Genomic DNA, 22,112 nt, shown 5'->3' with positions numbered 1-22,112 from the left:
CTGAAGCTTTTTTTTTAATGGTTATTTATTTATTTTAAGAGAGAGAGTATGTGCGAGCTGGGGGTGGGGGGCGTTGGGGGCAGAGGCAGAGAGGGAGAGAGAGAAAGAGAGAAAGAAAGAGAGAAAGAGAGAGAGAATTCCAACCAAGGCTCTGAGGCTCCAGGCTGTCAGCCCAGAGCCCAACTCGAGGTTCAAACCCACAAACCATAAGATCATGACCTAAGCCAAAACCAAGAGAAATGTGGCTCAACCAACTGAGACACCCAGGCCCCCTCCATAAAGCTTTCTTAATTAGCTAAACTTGACAACCCTATTACAAGGCTGAGTAGTGTCAAACAAACTAAACGGAGAAAGCATTTTGTTCAAAGCACATTTCATCCAAGGATTCCATATCCAAAAAGGGTTGTGTCTTTCATTCTAAAGAGAAAAAGGCCAGAAAAGTTAAGTGATTTCCCTTGTTGGCCGTGTGATGTGATAATTAATTAGTTAGGAAGTAGGTGTCAGGTCAACGAGTTTAGATCTGCAGCATCACTGTTAAGTCTTATGCGATGGAAGGTAAGGAGGGGAAAAGGAAAACAAAAAAGGTACACATAAATTTATAATAAAAAAAATGATCAATGTTTAAAATTTAACATATAAAACATTATTTTTATCCCTTCTGTTGTGATTCACAGTTCCCAGGTTTTATAATAGACCCTCTCACAGGTAGCCAAATATCGTTTGTCGAAAGAGCTGAAATATGTTAACATACAGAAATGTTTTCTACTCCTTATTAAAACTGTGATATTGACAGAAAATAATAACTAGACTTTCACGACGTTTGGCACACGATAAATGCTCTGGTCTACTTTTTAATATTTTCAAGTTTTTATTTTTTTAAGATTAGTAATAATCATGATGATAAAAATAAACTTAGTACGATTTGCCAATAATAGGAAAATTAATAATTAACAGCATGCTATTGTGTGCCAAATTAAATCAGAGTTTTTAGGAAAAAGAATTGAAAGTGTCACTCTTTTAGCAAGATGCTAGTAAGAATACAGATTTTATATATAGTCATCTTTCTAAGGATCTTTTAGGGAAAATATTACATAATAACTAACTGGTTGTGTTTAACATACACATACCCTTTTGAAGCATCTTCCTCAAATTGATATCCTTCCTCGACTATAATTAGCACAGCACCTGAAACATAGTAGACACCCAATCTATTTTAACTAGATTCTAAAACTGTTGTTCAGATGACCTTGTGTTTTATAATTGTATTTCACAACCAGATGGTTCCACAGCAGACATGGTCCTTCAATATATTTTAATTGAGTTCATTGAGTTCACTAGCAGCCTGATCATACCTAAGTCAAATGATAGAATTTAGATTTTAAGCCACCCAGACCAAGAAATATATCCTATGAGAATTTATCAATAGATACCCAGTCCTTGAAGTCCTGCCCCAAATAGCAGGCTGAACATATCCATTTCTTCAGCAAAATAATAAAGTCTTGTATACTTTTGTTGGGGACTTTTCACATTCTTTGAAGAAGTAACCAAATTGATAGAAGCACTTTTTTTTTCCTGGTCGGCTTTCCTTCGGTCCTTCCTCCCTCTCTTCTTTCTCTTTCTTTCCTTGATCTTTCTTTCCTCCCTCTTTTTCTTCCTTCTCTCTGGAAAACAAAACATATTAACAAAAAGTGAAGATAATGGAGACCGTACTATGTTCTAGTCCAAACTGGAAAAAAATGAGCTGCAAGTATGAAAAACAAATAAAGACAATGCACCATGACCCTTCTTCACTGAAATGGGCCAAATCTCCAAGATGTTCAAGGAAAAACCCTCAGGTCAAAGTAGAGAATCTTAGGAAGCTCAATCAGTCTACATATAATTCTGCACCAGAAATTTACTCAAGAAAATTGTGACCTGGAAGGAAACAAGCAGCAGTTGACAAATGTAGAAGTTTAGGCTAATACAACATTCAATAAATAAACCATAAATTTTGGAATAGAAGGAGATTATAAGATACCAAATTACTGTTAATCAGAAAGTCCATGCCAACTGACTAAATATTTCTGCTGAAGAAAGCTTTAGACAGAATACACAAACTACCTTCCTGAAACAGAATGCAATACAATGTTTTAAAGATTAATAAATGTAAATCCGATTCTAAAAAACATCTGGTCATCATACCCCTCCACAGAAAGATGTCCAAAACATCAGTTCGCTCAGTTACCCTAAACTGGTGGATTATACCTACACCTGATAGTTAATCCAGCAACTTTCTCTTCTAAATGTTATCAAAGGAAGTGCCTAAAATAAACTTGTACCTCTGGATAATCAATCACCCACTTGGGTCTAGTACAGCAGCTGAGTTTTCTGGAAACATATCTTTCTCTGATCTGAGCTCCAGTGTAAATTATTATTGTGATGTGATCAAGATCACCTTTTTGTTGAGTTGTTTTTGTTCTTTTCCTGTGAATGTTGGAACACATAATTACCTCTTGATCAAGGAGATATGGCAAGAAGTTGTATGAAGATTTCAGACCTGCCTCCTCTGGTACTGTGGGACTGAGAGATAAAGAAAAATATATGTCTCCCATCTGGATACTAGGGTGACTTCACTGATGCACAGTGGCATTTCTTTGCCCACTCTGTGTGAGTGACAAATGTCTAATCCCCTACTGAAAATGGAGTAGAGAGACCAACTGCCCTGATTTGTCTGGGACTACCCAGATTTCAGCTCTGAAGTTCCCACGTCTCAGGACACTCTCAGACAAACCAATAATATGGTCCCTCTCAGCATCTGAGTTAGATGTCTCTTCTCTGCATGTAAAGGACATGCCTCAACACTCTCATGAGATTTTAAATGGGGTTCCACATAGGTACAGGGAAGAACTAACATGAATAGGATAAAATCACACTTTCTGGGTGCAAATCCAGAAAGGCCCTTGTTATGACTCCCTCTTTCTGCAATCTCCACAAGTACAAAACTTTGCCCCTCCCCCCAAGAATTAATACATCACTTTAGCAATCACATTTTTTCTTCTGAGTCTAAGAAACCTATGCTCTTAGATTATGATGAGAACATTCCTGATTTAGAGAATCCCATTAGTTTTTTAGGCCAACTCGTACATCTTATCTGGGCCCTAACATACCTCCCTGCTGGACCCTTAGAATGAAATTTACTCAAGAATTAATTTTTCCCTGATTATTATTTATGTGCTCTTTAATAGAACTTATTTTTCACTACCCTGGCATGTGCACAAATAATTAAATTCTAATCATATATTTTTAAGTAAATGAAGACCACCATTTAAATAACTGTCTATAGTACTTGGAATACAAAAACACTTTTGCTTTATTTCAGTTCATGAAGTTCAGATAAGTGACATATTACTTCAATATCACTGAAACAGCTTTATTTAAAAATCTGTATCATAAAAGTCAGATCTTCCTCTCAATTAATTAACTTCATACCCTTGAAAGCCTATTGGTTATCTAAGACTCTGGATTAATATGATTCTTTAAAAAATTAAGTTGCAAAAGATCGAAGTAATGCTAATTCTAAATGTTTTCCAATAAAAATTACAAACAAAACAAAAAAATAAAATCAGGTTTGGAGACTTTGGAAAACTCTCCTGCAAATAACTGAGAATGGGAAACTATTGTAGTTCTTCTTCATACAATCACAACAGCAAGACAGAGTTCAGAAAGTACACTTATACTCTGAGCTTTCCCAGCCCAAAGGGAAGATGCAGTTGTATGCTTGAACTGTATTTAATTTTTAATAACACATTTCCCTGGTTTTGAAAGTAGTGAATATTATTTAAAAATGTTGAAAAAAACTTAAATTCTCGGAAGAAAACGGTTAAAATCACCTACAATCTTTGCCATCATATTTTATTTCTGTTCAGCGTTTTTGCAATACATTTTATGTCATATTTGGAAATGCGTATTTAAAAGAAAAACAGGGGCACCTGGGTGGCTCAGTCAGTTGACAGGTGAGGGTCTGACTTTGGCTCAGGTCATGATCTCATGGTTCGTGAGTTCAAGCCCCATGTTGGTTAGAGCCAGGAGCCTGCTTTGGATTCTGTGTCTCCCTCTCTCTCTGCCCCCCCCCCCCACCCATGCTCGCTCTCTCTCTCTCTCCTCTCAAAAAAATAAACATTTAAAAAATTAAAAAAGGAAAAGCAGAATCAGACCTATATTGCTCCTGATTTTCTTGGGGAGTAGGGGACTCAAGGAATAGTCTCACAAGAGCACTATTCTGTCTAGAGTAGGTCAGAGAGAATCCTGTTCCAGGAATGAAAATGGCTACCATTGCCACTCTGACAATCTACTCGCCATCTATTCCAGAATTCTTCACAAAGCCTCTTCTGTCCTAAGCCCTCACCAGGGAAGGGTGTTCTATCTTTCTCTGAATAGAGGCCACTGTTTTTCAGTTTCCATGTTTGATTAGACTCCATGGAACTTTTCTTTCCTGCCTGGGTTTTCTTTTGTTGTCCCATGTGAATAATTATTTTTCTTGAGAGAGAAAGGATGGAAAGAAAAAGTAGAAAACAAAGAAAAAAATGTATAAATGAATATACATGCTGAGAGAAGAAAAAGGGGAAAATGTATATTTAAAGATACATTCTGTAGGGAAGAAAAATATTCATATAAAATCCAACTAGATCCATTAGAGGCCACACACCAGGTTAAAATATCTGAACTCATTAGGAAGGTACATTTTATAAAATACCATCATAGGATGGAATTTGCATTAAATGTATCTTTTCTTTCTTTGGTGGGGATGGTACCATTATTTGGATACTAGAAATGAATATTAAATCAACCTCAAAAAATGGAGGATGAAAAAAAGAGAGAGTCCCCTAATTAAGGAACCACTGTGATTAAGTAGAAAGTCAGTTTTATTACAATCACCCTCTGCAGTCAATCTCTTTTGATGTAGCACACAAAGATTATTCTAAAAATAAAAATGTGACTTCCTAATAATGGCCAGAAACTTTTATGTATACAATGGAACTTCATGAGGCAAAATCTGTATCTACTACTATTTCATGAAAATATTATACCAACGTTTGTTTCTGGTATTTTTCTGTTAGTTTGCTGCAACCAAGCATTAACAAAATGAAAATCATCACTGAGAACCACAATTCTCTGTGTTCCATTAATTCCTTCAACATGCAGAGCTCTGTTCTATCTTGTACTGATTTCTTATTATGATATATATATATATATATATATATACACACATATATATATACACATACATATATATATGTATACATATGTATATACACATATGTATATATATATATGTATGTGTATATATATATGTGTGTGTATATATATATATATATATATATATATATATGTATTCTTTTTTATTTGAGAGGGGTGGGTAGAGAGGGAGGGACAGAGAATCTTAAACAGGCTCCATGCTCAGCACAGAGCCCAATATAGGGTTCGATCTCATGATCCTAAGATCATGACCTGAGCCAAAATCAAGAGTTGGATGCTTAACCAACTGAACCACCCAGGCACTCCCATCTTGTACTAATTTCTATACTTAGCAACATACAGAGTTTATATTTCTTAGAATTTTAAAATAATTTTTACAGAGTAGGGACCATCCATAAGAGAATGATGTAGAAATTCTGTTCCCTGAATCCTGAATTTCTAAGAAAGATCCATACCTACAGTTTCTTGCCAGCATCTCCTCCATATCCTGGGCAAAGTGTTAAACATACCATGAATGCAATAGAAAAAGAATGAAAAGGGAAAGAAAATGCACTAAGGATATATAGAGACCACAGTTATTTTCAGCAACTTGTTCTAAACTATGACTGATAGTCCCTCCTTCATTCTTGATTTCCTATTTTCCTTCCCTTTAGCCAGCACCTCTGCTGATTAAGCACCTCTGCTGATGGTGATTTAAACCATAATTTGTTGTTTCTGAGGAAATCAGTGTAGGATGCAATAATCCTGTGTCAACTTTTACTGCAAAACACAGTTGTAGAATGCACCCCCACCCCCTCAGTCCAACCCCTGCCGTGGTTTCCAGCCATCCATTTCAAATAATCTATGAGCAATCCAAAAGGATGAGGCAGTGGTCTCCCACTTAAATTTAGAGTTGAGGGGGAACACGGGTTCCCCATGCCTCCCTTTGTCTTGATGGGGAGGACCTTTTTAGTGCCCAGTAGGCATATTCTTTGCACACTCTCTCACTCTTCTTCTTGGACTGGGAAATTTGGGGAAAGGAGTTTATGATGCTGTGCTCAACTGTTGGGGTTCTTTCTCTCATTAAATCAATACATCTTCCAATAACAGCAGCCCTCCCCACCGCAGGGGAAAGCACCCTGCCCCTGTCAGGGGCCCTGCAGTGGCTCCATGGTGCCAGCCCCTGGGTGGGCAAACCTGTTTAATTCTGAAGTCAAGGTTTAGAAAGCCCAGTGTGGCCATATACCTGCACCAAGTCTTTTTATCCAGTTTTAATCTCCACTAAAACTTCTATTTGAGCCTCCTTCTGTCTGATTTGTGCCTATCTCTCAATTGGTTTCAAATTTGGAGTTGAGGATATCGTTGTGGTTAACCCTTTCCAAAACCCCACACTATTGGTTAAAAGGATAGGATTATGCCCAGAGTAGAGGTTTTATTTTCCTTATAGTTACTGATAAAGAAATTTTCCAAAACTGTTTCTACTTTTGGATTCTTAAATTCCACACGAAATTAAGGGATAAGGAACAAACTTTATGAGAGAATTCTAGAATCTTAGAATTTAAGCCAGTTCCGTAAGGAGATACAGCTATAGCTTTGTTCTGTTTAACATCTACCTATTCTCAGGGGTGCCCAGTCAATTAAATGTCCAACTTTGACTCAGGTCATTGATCTTGTGGTTTGTGGGTTCGAGCCCTAGGTCAGGCTCTGTGCTGACAGCTCATTGCCTGGAGCCTGCTTCAGATTCTCTATCTCCCTCTCTCTCTGTCCGGCCCCCACTCATGCTCTGTCTCTGTCTCTCAAAAAATAAACAAATGTTAAAAAAATTAAAAATATATATATACCAATTCTCAAACCTTCAAAGATCTAACATAATATCTATATTGAACCACAGTTATTTTTTTAAGTTTTTGTTGGTCATATGCAGACACTTTCTTGGTGGCAATGTTTAATAAACAGAACTAACCAAAAGAGTAATTTTTGTTTGGAATACAGAAGATAATAACTTTAAATATCAGTCCTAAAGTTTTGGGATATTGGAGTTTTTAACATTATTTTCTAAAATTGATTATGATGTTGAAATGTGGGTGTGTATAGATTTATATTGTGTGGATGAATGACTGAAAACGGAAGAGTTGTTTTTAATTAATTATCAAAACTATGCTATGGTCCCTTTTACAGGTAATGGTATTTTCTAACTCACTTTGCTAAACAAAGAATTAACTGAACATGTTAACAATTGCCTGGAGAAATAGATATTTATTATAGATTCATGTCAAGTCATAAGGTTACTCTTTAAGCATAAGCCATTAGCATGGTTGATTTTCTTCTTTAGCCTTTAGATAGGTTTCCCTGAAATTCAGATAAGAATGTTGACCTGAAGAAATCCAGGCTTAAAATATGCCACTTTGATTTAGAATGAGTTCACTGAAAATTAGATAATATCCAAGTTGTATAAATTGCTGACCTAGTTACTACCTTGGACATAAGGCTGTGAAACATTACTTTAAAAATAGAAAGTAATTAAAATGGATAGCCTCCCTAAGTGGTTGACGCAAGTATTTATATTCAATAAAATTGTACAAATTATGGCTAAGCATATGTTATTAATAGCTTCTTGGTCTTAGATAGATGGGTTTGAATTTATCAGTATGTACATCGGCCTTTATTTTCAGTTTTCTGATGACATTTTTATTGATTAACTCTGTCCTGATTTAAATTATGGTATTTTAAACATTTGTTCTTCTAGAAGAGAAAGAACAAATTCCACTCTGATCGAGTGATAGTTAGCTCTTTAATAATGAAGTGGAAACATTAACTAGATCATTTGGTTTCTAGCTATGAAAATGACAGATGAGCCAAAGGCCTGGAGAAAGCTTTGCTAACCAAAAGACTGTTTCAATGAAGGCAGAGTAGAATGAGGGATAAGGGATAAAGTGGATAGCTTTATTCTTTATTTTTCTTGTAAAATAGTGTGATGGCAGGGGGCAAGCACATGAGGAAATACATTAAAATTGAAGTTTTATTCCTTTAGGACTCCCCATTGCTCACTCTTACCAGTATGTTAGTTTATCTGATTTAACCTTCAAAAAATAAATATTTTGATTGTGGTATGTCTTTGTTTTTATTTTAATCACTTTTTAAATTTCGTCTATTAATTTTAGATAGAGTAAAATTTGATTGCAGCTCTGGGGCAAATAGTAAGAATAACTTTTACATGATCCATGTTTTTCCTATCACTGTTGTGGTAGGAAGTACTGTTTGTGATGGCAAGACTCACTTCATGTTATTGTGTCCTGTAAACACAATTTTCCACACACTAAACCAAAATCTGAGTTAAAACACACACAGAACTTGTATGGGGCAGCAGCAGAGTGAGAAATGACAGGAGGACCTAGAGAAAAAACCAGCTGGGAGCTGACACAGACCTGTGATCAAATCAAGCCTTGATTCTACCTGTTCTCCTGTTTTCCAATTGACTTTGGGCAAGATATTTCATGTCCATGAACCTCACATTCCTGATCTCTAAGGTGGAATAATATCTATCCAACAGGGTCACTGTAGGGCTAAGCACTTAACCTGGTGCATACAAGAAGTTTCATAAGCATTAGAATACTCCTTGTTCAAGGGGTGCCTGCGTGGCTCAGTCAGTTCTGACCAGCTCAGGTCATGATATCAAGGTTCGTAGGTTCAAGCCCTGAGTCGGGCTCTGTGCTGACAGCTCAGAACCTGGAGACTGCTTTGGATTCTCTGCTCCCTCTCTGCCCCTCCCCAGCTCGTGCTCTGTCTCTCCCTTTCTCTCAAAAAAAAAAAAAAAAAAAAGAATAATTATAAAAAAAGAATACTCCTTATTCCCTTTCCCTCCAAAATATTTGTTACTAACAAGGACACTTTCGGTAAACTATTGGCACCAGCAAAGACAAAAACGTAAGGTACAGAGGACTGCAAGAATTCTTTCTAGATAACTTATTTTAAAATAAGAAGCAAATGACTATTATATACAAACCAAAGTCAGTTTTTGCCGGGTTTTTTTTCCCCATCTGAGAAAACATATCTCATAACACTTTACTTCATTAACCAACTTAACAGTATATCGCTTCTCTAATCCTCCTGTGCACTGTGATTATTAAAATTCTTGGCAGCTTGATGTGCTGGAGATGAGAACACATTAACTCGATTATAACCAGTGAGGCATGCTTTATTAGAATACTACCTTGCCTCTTATTACTTGGGCTTAGCTTGTCAAAAGTAACAAATGAAAGACTTAACTTCCCATAACTTTTTCTTCCCACTCCATCTATTATATCTTTCAATATCCTCCAAAGTGCTTTTTATACTCCAAAGAAAACCAGATTTGGATATTCTTTGAATTTGAATGTTGAAATGTCCATAATATATTAACTTTGTCAAACAAGGTTTGAGCTAAATATTTAGTTTTTTGTTAGCTTTCTATCAGAGGCAAGTTCTGCTCAACGATTTTTATTATTTTATATATATATATATATATATATATATATATATATATATATATATAAAGCTGTTCTGTGAGCAACATTTGACTCTTTCCCACCAACTGAGGAGACACAAAGTCAAGTCTAGTGCCTAACCAATTGCCTTGGTGTTCCTTCTTAAAACTTCACATAACACAGAACTTCTTTGGATCTGGTATTTAGAATTCACTGATTTCTAAATTCCAATTTAATTCTAAAATTCTATGTAACTATGAACAGTGTAAGCATTTACTAGGTATCCTCATGGTTTGCCCTATGAAGCACAAAATACATACAAAATAAAATCTTATTAAAATCAAGGAGATTAAAATCCAAGTGTCCCTTCAATCTTAGTCCTTAACTAGTAATATGTGGGTTCACTTGTTCAAAGAAATAAGGTAAGTGGACTCTCATTTGGGTTTTTAGTTTAATATGTATATTATGGACCAGCAACTGAGTTTGCAAGACAAACAGAATATGATGGTCTCTATTGTATCAGAATTTAAAGTCTAGAGTGGGTGTCTTATTCCGTTCAGGCAGGTAAAATAGTACACCACAATCAGAAGAGCTTATAAACAATAGAAATGTATTTCTCACAGGTATAGAAACCATCGTGCCAGCATCATCAGGTTCTAAGGAGGACCATCTTCTGAGTTGCCATTTTCTCATTATATACTCACTTGGTGAGGAGGAGGAGAGAGCTCACTGGGGTCTCTTTTATAAGAGCCCCAATCTCAATCATAAAGGCTCCATTCTCATTACCTAATCTCCTTCCAAAAACCCCAGCTTCTAATACTATCATATTGCGGGTTAGGATTTCATTTTATGAATTTTGGAGGGATACAAACATTTGTCCATAGTAGAGACAGGCAGATAATTAAAGACACCATATGGGCCTTGATGGCACAAGCCTATAGATATTTCTGGTTTCTGGCCTGAACAACTAAATGAACGCTAACTGTTGTCAATCCTTAGAGAGAGCACACTGTACTTCATGAGATTAGAAGAAGCAGCATTCATTTGGGTCCAAGGCTATAACGTAGATACTCAGCAGTGCTGAGAGAGCAAATTAAAGAACTTTTTTGATTAGGTTGGAAATAAGGGCTCTCAAAAAGAGAGTAAAAATAGACATTGCTGAACAAAATGAGCCCAAATTTCAGAGAAGGGATTTTGTGCATCATCTAAAATTCAAGTTGAATTAACCCAGTAAAAGTTAAGGATATTGTATTTCATTGATTTTAAGTTCAAATTCTTTCATGATAAAATGGTAAATGATCTCTGAAATCAGTATTTTTATTAGTCATCTTAAAGTTGCTGTCATTCTTGTGGCACTAGCAATGTAACTTATGCCTAAGCGTGCACAAACTTTGAGGTACCTATTTATTTTGGCATAATTTTAATAACTCTGTGCACTTTGAGTATGCATGTTGTGTTAAACTGCCACAAAACACCCTCAAAAAGATTGTGGTATGACTCAGCACTGAATAAAAAGTTACCATATTCCCAAAAAAGCACGTAAATGGAGAAGTGTAATATAATATAAACACCTGTATCTAATAATTATAAAAGACCCTTTTCAATGATTATAAAATAAATTATTTTGGGGTGAGAAATTTAAGTTCTACTTTCAGCAAATTTCAGTTATATAATATCATGTTATCAACTATAGTCACCATGTTATATACTAGAGCTGAACAAAAAAAAAAAAAGAAAGAAATGGATATAATTCTATGGGGGGGGGACACCTTTCACAGTATACATATATCAAATCGTCACAATGTACTGTTTACATATCTTTCAATTTTATTTGTCAATTATACCTCAATAAAGCTGAAAACAATTCTAGATGATAAGAAAGCATTATATTATTGTTTAATTGACAATATCTTTTCCTTCTTAGAGGTACAGAAAAGACTGGTGCCAGCTAAAATCAAAGGCATCTTATACTCAAAATGAAGTGAGCAAGGGGCATCTGCGTGGCTCAGCCAGTTATGCATTGGACTCTAGCTCAGGTCATGATCTTACAGTTGGCGAGTTCGAGCCCCGCATCAGGCTTCACACTAGTGGTGAAGAGTCTGCTTAGGATCCTTGCTTTCTCTCTGCCATTCCCCCACTCGTGCTTTCTCTCTCTCTCTCAAAATACATAATAAAACTTAAAAAAAAATGCGGTGAGCAAATCCCAAAGTTGTTCATGGTCTTTTCAAATACCTTTAGTTAATACATGTGTTTACTGTTATTTACGCTTAGTTGATAATTTTAGGTTATTTTGAAAACTAGAGTCTGGATCTCAAGGATAACTGCTTTTTCTTTTTTTAAGGTATTGCATTTGTTAGTGCTACCTGATGGCAGGAAATTCTAATTATTGGGAAAGTATTTAAAAGGGAAAACAATTTCTAAAGTGCTGAAACTTTACATTTGAAGGCAATACATTCTGGCAAATGTCCCAGACACTTTTATGGAGCCAGAAGAATAGTTGCACTGGACTGTATAAAGGAAGTGACATGGTAGATTTAGATTCTGATTAACTTTTCCCAGGGATTTCAGAGAAACATTCTCTAAGTCAAAGTTTTTCATTGAGAGGGGATGTAAATTTCAGAAGTTTGAGTTTCCTGGATTGGTGGCAGATCATTTATGCGTGCCATAAATGCTGAGCACCTGTTTGTACAAGAACTGCACAGGATTCTATGGCAAATGCAAGAATAAATAGGCAGAGCCCCTGTTATCAATAACCTTATAGTCTGCACAAGGAGCTAAAATGTATATATAAATACTTATAGCTCAAAATGATAAAGAGCTTCCAAAGAGATGTGAGCTGAGGACCCCAGCAACAAAAAAAATCAATTACTTCTATTTTGAGTGAAAATGGGAGGGGGTCTGGAGATCAGACAATTAAATACAGCTGGGTGACATCAGCTAATCTAATGAGCTCCCTTAAAAATGTAAAGTTGGATCTAATATTCTTCAAAGTCAACTTAAGTATCTGTTCACTTTAAAATGGTTGTTTTAAATTCTGGGGGAATCAAAGGGAAAATAGAAAGTATTAACATTGCTTTTCTTTGTGATGCCACAGTATTGGATTTTAAAAATATAATTTAAATTTGTGTCATTTTTAATGAGATATATTTTCTTTTCACACAGTATTTTAAAATCCAAGTTGAGGTAGTTTACAATTTTATACTTTTTTATCAGTGACTTCAATGCCTGGTTTATAAGATTGTCTTTTTAGAAAGATCATGAGTATTTGAAGGCAGGGTCAATATCCTACTCACTTTCCCTCCTACATCACCTAGTAGAATGCCAGAAAATTAGAATAACTCAATAAATATATAATGAATGAGTGCATGCAGGAAATATGGCTATAACAATTAAAATAAATTTTAAAATATAAAAAAGCATATTAAAAATATTTTGGTTCTTATGCTATATATGTCACGTTTCAATTCCAGAGGACTATTTTAATTTATATCAAATATTTTTAATTTTGTAAAATACCATTACCTCTTCAAATGTAACAGTTTATCATTACATAGAAAACCACTAAGCAGAGAGGATGGTATATGCATTACAGTTGACTTTTGAACAACATGAGTTTGAACTACTCAGGTTCACTTATACACAATTTTTTTTCAATACAATACAGTACTGCAAATGTACTTTCTCTTCCTTATGGTTTTCTTAATAACATTTTCTTTTCTCGAACATACTTTATTATATTGTATGTTATTATTATAACATACAAAATTTGTGTTAGTGGACTGTTTATGTTATCAGTAAGGCTTCCTATTAACAATAGGGTATATTGACAGCTAAGTCTTGGGGGAGTCAAAAGTTATATGAGGAATTTTGATTGAGCCAGAGTCAATGCCCCTAACCCCAAACACCCCTGTTGTTCAAGGGCTAACTGTATTTGCAATTACTCTGACTAAAGTGAACTCAGAACTACAAACTGTTAATTATTTTGCCAATGACCTACTGAAAAAGAGTTATGAATAATACCCAAGTACTCTTACTGCAAATTAAGCAAATAAAGTTCATTTGTTTCTCTTACCTCAGAACTCTTGCTGTTGCTATCAAAAACCAATTATTGGTTTGTTATACTGATAAATATTTACATAAATAACTATTAGATAAATAACTGATAATTCATCCTAAAGAATGGTGAGGCAGCTGGAATGTTAAAGGAATAGGAAATAGTGATAATAAAGGGATCTAGACGTAAATTCAGCATGCCACAGTTTTGTTTGGTATAACCACAGAAACATCCAAAAGACCATTGTAGTTGCTAACCATATGCAAAAACAAAAATGGATCTAAGGTTTATTTTATTTAACATCATAAGGAAAAATATTTTAAATTGCAATATGTAAAAAAGATACCACTTTCCCTCTTGCCACCAAATAACATTAATGATCAGAAATACTGATTATTTTTAAAAAGGAACAGTGTTCAGATTATAAATATGTCTTTGTTTTTACAGTTATACACGAACTAGATGCAGGTCTTTAAAATCCTGTCCTATGATGTTTATCTCCAGGACCTCTTTTATTTGTCATTTAATTGACAAATGAATGAACAGATCTATTACTAACAAGAGCTGCAATCTTGATACATTACAGCAATTCATTATTTTGTTCTTTCTGTTTTTCTTTTTCTTTCTTCATTTGTAATGGATTCATTTCTATTTTTTAAGAAAAACACATTAAATCAATTTGTGTAGTACAACCTATGTAAATGAATCAGAACTGAATAAAGTAGGATATTAATACTTGTCTCTCAACCTTTCTTCCTCCCTCCCCTGGGAAAAGCCATTAACAGTTTACTGAATGTTTGTGACCCCATATTTTTCCACGCTTATTTAAATACATATACATATATTTAAGTAAAATAGATAGAGGTATTTAAGCACCTAGATATATATGTGCTGTTAAACAGAACTAGAATCTTATTATACATGTTTTTTTAACCACTTTATTGAGAGGAAATTTACATACCTTGACACAGTATGCGGTCTTCTGTGTCTGAATTCTTTCATTCAGAATAATGTTTTGGAAATGTATCCACATTGCTACATGTATCAGTATGTGGACCCTTTTTGTTGACCAATAGTATTCCATTGTATGGATTTAACATATTTTGTTTATCCATTCATCAATGGATGCATATTTGGGTTGTTCCACTTTTTGTCTCTTATGAATAATATTACTCTGCGCATTCATGTACAAGTCTTTGGTAAACATATTTTCATTTTTCCTGGGTAGATACCTAGAAGTAGAATTGCTGGACCCTATGGTAATTCTATGTTTAACATTTTGATAAACTGCCCAAGTATTTGCCAAAGGGGCTGCCCCCTTTTACATTCCCACCAGAAATATATGAGAGTTCTAATTCCCTATTCTTATCTGTACTTGCTATTGCCTTTTTGACTGTAGACTTTATAGTACTCATGAAATAGTATTTCATTGTGGTTTTGATGTACCTTTTCCCTAATGACTCATGTTGTTGCACATACATCCCTGTGCATGTTAATCATTCTTCTATCATCTTTGGAGAAATTTCTATTCAAGTCCTTTGACAATTTTAATTGGGTTGTTTTCTTGTTGCAAGAATTCTTCACATATACTGGATACAAGTCTCTTATTCAATATATGATTTGCAAATATTTTCTCCCCATCTGTAAGTTGTCTTTTCATTTCATAGCGGGTACTATTTGAAGCAAAAGTTTTTAATTCTGACGTCCAACTTTTGTTTTTCTTTTATGGCTTGTGCTTTTTTGGTTTTATCTAAGACATCATTGACCAACCCAAAATCATAACGATTTGTTCTTGTATTATCTTCTAAGGTTTCATGTTTTAGCTCTTGCACTTTGTTCATTCATTCATCCATCTTGAGCTCAAATTTCACAAATGGAGTGAGAATAGGGCCCAAACTCATTCTTTTGAATGTGGGTATCTAGTTGTCCAGCACCATTTGCGGAAAAGAGTCTTTTCCCCCATTGAATTGTGTTGGCACCTTGTTGAAAATCAATTGACTATGAAGGTAAGGGTTTATTCCTCAGCTCTCAATTATATTCTGTTGATCTAGATGTTTATTTTACAATACTACACTGTCTTGATTGTTGCAGCTCTGTAGTAAGTTTTGAAATCAGAAAGTGTGAGTTCTCCAGCTTTATTCCTTTGTGAACACTTTTTGGCTAGCCTGGGTTCCTTATATTTCTATATGAATTTTAGGTTCAGTTTGCCAATTTCTGCAAAGAAAAAAAAGCATGAATGGGGATTTTGATAGGAATTTTATTTAATCTGTAGATCAGTTTGAGAAATACTGATATTTTATCAATATTAAGTCTTCTAATCTATGAACATGATGCTTTTCCACTTACTTAGATATTCTTTAACTTTTTTAAGCTATATTGTGTAGTTTTTAGTGTAGTTCAAGTGTAGCCTTGATTTTTTTTGTTTTGTTTTGTTTTTGCTAAACTTATTCCCAAGTAGCTTTATTCTCTTGGATTCTATTGTAAGTGGAATTGCTTTCTTAATTTAATTCCCAGATTTTTCATCAATAATGTACAGAAATGCAATTGATTTTTATATAGTGATCTTATATCCTGCAATCTTGCTGAACTCATTTATTAGGTCCTTATTTACAAGGTAAACCTTATTTACAAGGTTTTCAGTGGATACATATTTTTAAAATCTCCCTCTTCACTTCACAACCTATGAGTGTGGATAGCTTTTCAGGTCAGTTAAAAATACCTCTTTAATGCCCATTGTAAGAGTACATGGTATTCCAATATAATAAAATTTATTTATTTATCCCCCTATCGATAGGCATTTATAATGATTTGTCTTTTTATTTTGCTATCACAAAAATACCAAAATGAAAATGCTTAATCATATGTCTAACTATTCCCACATGTTCATATTTTTACAGGTCAGAATCCTAAAAACAGAATGGACCAGTCATAACATATACTTATTTAAAATTTTAGCAAATATTGGAAAATTCTCCCTCAAAGGGAGTCCAAATTTTTCTGTCATTAAAAGAATAGTTAGATTTATTAAGGATGACTCTCAAAACAACTAACAGTTCCTGATAATAGTCCTTTCACTTGGCTAGAAAGAATTCCTCTCCAGTAAAGCAGCAAGATTCTTCCTGTGATAGTCAAATTTAACCAGAAATAACAGAGAGGAACTAAGAGGATTTACTGTGGTTCAATCGATCAATCATATATGCTGTGAAGCTTTCTGACATTTTTGCTTACTGATTCCCAGAGGATCATGTTTCACTAGGTCTCAGAATAGGAAGCACATGTTTGGAATGCAGATACATATGCAGACCTGGTGTAGCTATACAGTCAGTCAGCCAGCACTTCTCCAAATCAATGATTGCTCAAGTTTGTATATACCTACACAGTGATCCACTCACACACACACACACACACACACACACACACACACACATTGGCATGAAATGTTTAATCAGGAACCCCCTTGCTGCTGCCTCAGGGGCATATTATAATCATCTTCCAAAGGAAGTGGGATGGTGGTTCTCCCTACCAAGAAATCTTTCTCAGGTTACATCCCAACTTCTAAAGAGAGTTTTTGTGGGGTTTTATGTTCATTTATTTTATTTGAGAGAGACAGAGAGAGAGAGAGAGAGAGAGTTAGAGAATGAGCGGGGGAGGGGCAGAGAGAGAAGGGGACAGAGGATCTGAAGGGGGCCCTGCACTGACAACAGCAAGCCCGATGCAGGGCTTGAACTCACGAAGCGTGAGATCATGACCCGAGCCGAAGTCAGATGCTCAGCCCTGAGCCACCCAGGCGCCCTTAAAGGGTGTTTTGAAGTATTCCTCCATTGTCTCTAAGTGCAGGGCCCATTGACTATAAATGAAAAGATAAAGACCATAAGCCAAATGCCCATACCTTGGAACATCACATATTCTCTTTACGTTGTAAAACTGTCATGGAGCATTCTGAAGATAAAACAGAATGGAAGGAAAATCTTCAACAGAAGTGACTTAGCAAAAACGATTCTCTAAGTGAACATCAGCAAAGACTAAAATCTTTCTACCTGTTCTCAGAAGAAAGAAGTCCATTGAGTATGATGTGATCCCTGTGTAAGATGACCGACAGAACGTGCAAAATGAAAAAGGTGGGCTATCCGAGACCATAAATTATAAACTTGCCCACAAGATTAATGTTTACTAATGGTTTTTTACAGAGAAAGAATCCAGGGTATAGGATTTCTAGCTGATAGGTATGTGTTTGGAGCTAAGATAACACTTAGAGTAAAATCTGAATTATTATTTGTCATGATTCCTTTGTTCTTAAATCAAAAATTTTTTTTTCAGTTTTGTCTCATCCCCAAAACACATATCTACTAAGAAATTCCTATGTGAAAACTCTGGGTAAAGTAGTGACAGTGATTAATGCCTTATAGGAGAGAAATAGGCATCCATATACATAATCATAACACAAAATCCTATAAAGCCTACTGATAATGGTTTGCAGAGACTTTTCATGCTTTGTAACTTTAATAATGTCAATATTCTACAAACAACATAAAGATGTAATTAACCCTTTAAAGCTATTTCCAAAGTAAGTTTAAGTAATTATATTGCTTTTTTTCTAATTTTTTTAAGTTTTATTTATTTAAGTAATGTGTGCTCCCAATGTGGGGCTTGAGCTCACAACACCAAGATTAAGAGTCACATGCTGTACTGACTGAGACATTTGTGGTTCTCCTATTCTAATTTTTTAAAACATTTATTTACTTAGAGAGAGAGAGAGAGGGAGGGAGAGAGAGAGAGAGAGAAAGTAGGGGAAGGGAAGAGAGACAGGGAGAGAGAGAATCCCAAACAGGCTCTGTGCTCTCAAAGCAGAACATGGGTCTCAATCCTACAACAGTGAGATCATAACCTGAGCTAAAATCAAGAGTCAAAACACTTAACTGACTCAGCCATCCAGGTGCCTCCCTATTGTAATTTTTAAAGTGATAAAGAAAAACCCTCCAAATGCAGAGGCTGTGTCTGTCTTGTGCATTGTATCCCTAGCATTTATCACAATTCTTGATAAATAGTAGACACTCAGTAAAGATTAGTTGAATTAATAAAGGAATTCAGATTAATGCATGAAAACCTAAAAAAAAAGAAAAGAAAAACACAAATTGGTCAATTTTATAAATACCACCAAAGTATATATTTTTGCTCAGTAATGTTGTCTTCTTAGAAAATTGCTATAATTAGAATTGTGTTTAAAGTATGTTCGTGTTTTACATTGTAATGTACAATGACTTACCATCTGCCACAAAGTTTACATTATTTTATACTTCATCACTGGGATATTGGTATGTGACAAATAATCTCCCAGTGCTATTTTTCATTTGTATTGTTTTAATTACAAAATAGAAAGGACATTTTTTTGTTCATTGACCTTTAATTGTTCCTTATGAGTTGGCTTTGTTTCCTTCTCCAACGTTTTATGAAATTAGAAGTTCTTTACATAACACTGTTATATAGTACCTTTATCTACCATATATTGCCTTTTTTTTCCATCTTTATGTTTGTTTGTTAATGTCATCTACTCTAACCAAACCTACAAAAATTTCTCTTTAGATTTCTGACTTTGGTGTCACACCAGAGGCCGTTAGCGACCTAAGATCATGAAATTATCTGCCTGTACTTTTCCTAGTTGCATTTTCCCACTTTAATTTCAATACGTCAAGAAAGTATTTGCATCTAAGCTGTGAGGTATAAATTTAAATTTGGTTTTCCAATGAGCTAATTGTTCTAATATCATTCGATATGTAGACCAATAGCCTTGAAATGCTACATTTGTAATACAAAAAAATTATTATGATTATCTCTCGATTTTTTTTTGGCTCTATATCATTTATGTATTTTAATGGTGGTACCACCTTCTTAGAAGTATACAGGTGTACAGTATACTTCTTTAAGGAGTATTGTTAAGTATCTTTAAGGAGATTAAAATATCTCTTTAATACCTTTTGTATTATAATACTCTTTGTGTTTATATCTTATCAAGAAGTTCCCCTTTTTAGGTGGATTATTCCAGTTTCTGCACCATTCTTTAATGTTATTTTTTTTCTGATAAATTTTAAACTCCTTTAATCAGGCTTTTTTCCCAATATCTCATTGGAATCGGTTCTGGGATTCTCAGAGTATTGTTTGAAACTCTCCACAAGGTAGTTATTTTGTGTAATTTTAACACAGTTTCAAAAATAATAGAATCTTTTCAAGAAAACAGTAAGAAATGAAAAATAAAGCTGATGGTTACCAGAATGGAGGTGGGTGGGGGGATGGGCTAAATAGGTGATGGGGATGAAGGAGGGCACTTGTGATGAACACTGCAGGTTGTGTGGACGTATTGAATCACTATATTGTACACCTGAAACTGATATTACCTGGTATGTGAACTAACTGGAATTTAAATAAAAACTTTAAATAAGCAAGTAGTAAATAAATAAGTCTTAATGAGAAAATTAAGAATGTCAAAAATCTCATGGTAAACAAAAGACCCATGGGTCTTTCCAGGGAACCTCTGGTAAACTGAAAAATAAATAAATAAATAAATAAATAAATAAATAAATAAATAAATAAAACTGTAGTTTAACCACCAGAGGGCAGTACAATCTAAATAATGGACTTCAGTGGTCTCCAAAGCTGTTTCACTTGAAGGTCAAATTTATCTAAGAATAACAATAGAATAGGGGTGCCTGGGTAGTTCAGTTAGTTAAGTGGCCCACCTCAGCTTAGGTCATGATCATGCAGTTAGTGAGTTCAAGCCCCACGTTGGGCTCTGTGCTGACAGCTCAGAGCCTGGAGCCTACTTCAGGTTCTGTGTTTCCCTTGTTCTCTGCCCCTCGCCCATGCACTCTGTCTCTGTCAAAAAATGAATAAAAATTTTTTAAAAATTAAAAAAGAATAACAATAGATTATAAGTTTACTTTAACCTCTATAATTACAAAATTTTATTCTGATATTAGCAATATGGCATGTATTTAGAATATTTCTAGAAACAGTCACCACTAAATTATAAATATTAATTAATATGTAAGTTTCTGCCTACACAGCCCCACTGCAGAAGACCTACATGAAAATAGATGGTACCCTCTATGAATGAGAACTCCCTGAAAGCAGGAACTGTGTCTTGTTAACCAGTTGTTTCTTCAGTACATGTATAGGATCCAGTTAATAGTAACAATTCAAATATTTCATGAAGAAATTAAATGATCTGTAGTCTCAGCCTTGCCCAATTTCTGAATTAATTCACATGAAACCTGGTACTACCCTAGGAACTAGTACTTCCCTTAAGCAAGAGGTTCCCCTGTCTCAGGACCTGCACTTCTGCAGGCTCCACTTGCCCTCCTCAAGTTGCACCCCCTCTCCATCAGGCTAGAATACCCTCTCTTCTTCCTTCAGTGGTCAACACAACATGGCCACCTAAAGTCTATGATCACCCTTTTACATCATGCTTTGGATAACTCAGACACAGAATTAACTGGAATCCACATTCTGAGGCTGTGTGGTCTGCTTCTCTGAGCACATCTTACCTGAGCAGATTGTGCTGTGAGTGTGGATACCTTTAGACCCAAAGGCTAGCTGATGGGAAGCTATTTCTTTAGAATGTAGACAGAGTTTCATTGTGCAGCCTCAGATTTATGGACAAGAGAAATGGAAGGGGAATTTTATCTTTCTACTCCTTATACTTCCGAGTTGCGTCATGTTTAATAATAATTATGTATTAATTATAGAATTTTTAAAATACAGAGGAAAAGATACAGGAAGTAGAATCAATGTGATTTGGTGACAGATTAGATGTAGAAGGTGAAAGGGAATGAATGTTCTGTCTCTACCTTGTTGGCTTAGGGACTAGTTGAATAATAGTATCAGCAAATGAAATTAGAAATTCAAGAAGGGGAATAATTTGAGGATGTGGTATAAGGATGATAAATTCTATGAAGAATGAGTTGTGTTGAGGACCTATGTAGTATTCATATGTAAATATCTCAAAAGCAGTCAGAAATTCCAGTGGAGCTCTCAAGAGGCAGGTTCAGACTAGATCATGCATTTAGAGGCATCTATGGATAGCTGAGAATTTAAGCAAAGAGGCCAAGAATGGTATATAGAGTACAAAGAGAATAAGGCCAAAGTCAGCACCTTGAGAAACAACAACATTTTAGCCTAAGAGGAAAGAAGGTGACTAAGAAAGACTGATCACACAGGCAGGAGAAGAATACGGAATGCAGGGCCCAAGTCAGGAGAACCTCTCTCTACAGAGATGGTGTCTACATGTTCACACTTCATGGAGAAGATAAGGAGAAAAAGAGTGCAGTTACTTTGGGGCTGGATGGGACAGGTTAATTCTAAGAAAAGCTATAGCTTCATAAGAGAAA

The 22,112-nt window shown here is 35.0% G+C and overlaps 1 long non-coding RNA gene across 1 annotated transcript in view; it reads right to left on the bottom strand.

Annotated features, from left to right (window-relative positions):
* Positions 1-309: 309 nt before the first annotated feature.
* Positions 310-22,112, bottom strand: part of LOC109271824 (uncharacterized) — a 28,520-nt gene continuing 6,717 nt past the window's right edge. The window contains exons 2-4 of the long non-coding RNA XR_002082135.2: positions 14,693-15,945; positions 1,431-1,661; positions 310-417 (exon numbers count right to left, since the gene is read on the bottom strand). This is a non-coding gene — a long non-coding RNA (uncharacterized LOC109271824). The remainder of the gene's footprint in view (positions 418-1,430; positions 1,662-14,692; positions 15,946-22,112) is intronic.

Source organism: Panthera pardus, unplaced genomic scaffold, assembly GCF_024362965.1.
Source record: "Panthera pardus isolate Hobbes unplaced genomic scaffold, ASM2436296v1 HiC_scaffold_17, whole genome shotgun sequence".
NCBI classification, from domain to species: domain Eukaryota; kingdom Metazoa; phylum Chordata; class Mammalia; order Carnivora; family Felidae; genus Panthera; species Panthera pardus.
This window is presented reverse-complemented; position numbering and strand designations above follow the sequence as displayed.